Source organism: Sycon ciliatum, chromosome 3 (genome assembly GCF_964019385.1).
Source record: "Sycon ciliatum chromosome 3, ocSycCili1.1, whole genome shotgun sequence".
In the NCBI taxonomy this organism is placed as follows: domain Eukaryota; kingdom Metazoa; phylum Porifera; class Calcarea; order Leucosolenida; family Sycettidae; genus Sycon; species Sycon ciliatum.
Genome location: NC_088645.1, coordinates 38,965,243 through 38,967,518, shown reverse-complemented (window position 1 = coordinate 38,967,518; position 2,276 = coordinate 38,965,243). Strand labels below are relative to the sequence as shown.

The window sequence follows — 2,276 nt, the reverse complement described above, 5'->3', positions numbered from 1 at the left end:
CGAAGTAGTAAGTTACTACTACCTGCCCTCAACTGCCACACCAAGCGTAGACGATGGTAGACCCGTGTGCTTGAATCGTAGACGATCTGACGAGTTTGCTGTTTCTGATTCGAGCACCCAATTTTCAAATAAAAAATCCGAAGGAAATACGACCATTTTACTGCGTACTGTAGCTTGTGTTGTAGCGCACCGAGGTTCTGAATTCCTGCTGGGTGGGTCAAGCCAGACTCCCTTCCCTGTTCCATCGCCTCTCCAAAAGTATATCCTGACATTGTTGAGATTTACAGATGAGAAATTTCACACCTGTCAAATCGTTTCTGATTCGAGCACCCGGGTCTACGTCGCAATCGAGCTATGTCGTTGCTGTGTCATCACCTATGTGCCATGCGCTACTTGATGTACCAGCCTGCTATGCCGGATACCGCCAGCCATGCATCGACCAGGCACCAGGCGCGAACTGATGGTGGTGGTGGTGGTGAGAAGGAGAGCTCTGAGCCAGAACTTTGCAGCCTAGAGAGCGTGTGTGGGCAGGCGTGTGTTTACCGCCATATTGCCAGGTGTGTCTTTACCACCATATTTATCAACCATAAGTACAGCTGCAGTGGTGACTTCAATTTCATTCTCCTAGTTCTGTTACATAATCTTCCCCTAATCTGCTAGGCGGCATAGAACCGCGAAGCCATCTTTCCGGCTGCTATTTTCCACATCGCAATGTTGTGCCATTTCCATCACCATCATAATTCATAATACTGGGCAAGCCTACCCGTCTGGTTCGCGATGTTAGAATATACCCCCCCCCCCCACACACACACAATGGTTTCCTCTTTGCTTTGTCATACCACAACTATTCAATGCGGTGAACCCCTCGATAGGCGATTTGCCTTTGGGTCATCCTAATAAAGTTATTATATTATTATTAAATAAGCAAACACAACAGCATTCACCGACGTCCGCACATCCGCATATACCTACGCAGTCCTGGTCCATATCTAAAACCGGTGCCACACCGACAATACGATTACGATTCAGAGAGAAAAGGATTTCAATGAAAAAAGCTATCAGTACATACACGTACAGTGGAAGGATAATAAACGAGAAACAGGAGATCAGTTGTAAGGAGGACGTACAATCACAAATGAAGGAGAAGGAACACGTGTAGTATCATGCTTCATGTCCATCCTATGCAGTAAATGAATGGCAAATCAGACGATAGGACAGATGCATTGGAAATGGTAGGAAATGTCACCAGCACACTGGTCACTGACCTTGCTCATACTGTTGAACAGCTACATTGTACATTTACATGTACATGTACAATGTAGGACCAGCTGTGGCACAGTAAAGCGAGTTATTTCTTCAGCTGCACTGCTCACAGGTAGCTGTTGGCATATTCCCTTAGAGCGTTGAAACAATCCCCGGCCTGCTTCTTATTTGCATTACACTTGGTCTTCAACCATGTGCAAAATTTCTCTTCGTCCTTCCCGAGAACCAGAAACTGCCCGTATACCTTATCGGCCGTGGCGAAGCCCTGCGCGGTGAGTTGGCCGCCGAGTGCACTCCCAATGCCAGGGAGTTCCGCAACGGATTTGCCACCCATCGGACAGCTGATGAAACTTTCATATTTTATGCTTGTGGAGGATGTGTTGGAAGCCATCTGCAAAACATGTTCACAACATAAGGATTGACAGCACATGTATTAGTTGCTGGTATAAATAATTGCCTAGCACAATGAAGCTGAAGGCTACTCACTCACCCTGGATATCGAAAATGTGTCTAGAAGAAGGTTTGTTCTTTGGAATACAAGCACGGACTAGCGATTCTCTTCGTCGCTCTCAGGAAAATAACGACTGAGAATGTCTTGGCTATTATAGCCTTCAATATCACACGACGGTTCGTGCTCACACGATACACGATACTATGCCTTTACGATGCACGCCACGACACTTCACTTGACGACTAGCTTTGTAGACACAGCGCATACAACAAAGACACGATTGTGACAAGCCAGTTCATGAATTGCAGACCCAGCGCATACAAGCCGACGAAATTGCTCGCTTTTGCGGACGACAAAACGGTGTACGCATCCTGTCCGACGGCAAAGGAGGCTGCAGATTTAGTTTCCCACACGTTATCAGCACTCGCTACTGATCTTCAGCAACTTGGCCTGACTATCAATGAGAATAAGACTGTTGTAATGTTCATCGCTCCCAAGCGCTGGCCGGTCTGTCCCACGCCCACTATCTGTATCAATGGTAAAGTGCTGACAGAAGTGTCCA

At 46.8% G+C, this 2,276-nt stretch overlaps 1 long non-coding RNA gene across 1 annotated transcript; it reads right to left on the bottom strand.

Moving 5' to 3' along the window:
• Positions 1-990: 990 nt before the first annotated feature.
• On the bottom strand, positions 991-1,971 carry LOC135812136 (uncharacterized). The gene is made up of 2 exons (XR_010552759.1): positions 1,754-1,971; positions 991-1,654 (listed from the first exon to the last, which is right to left on the bottom strand). It is a non-coding gene; the product is annotated as an uncharacterized LOC135812136 (long non-coding RNA).
• Between the last annotated feature and the right edge of the window lie 305 nt (positions 1,972-2,276).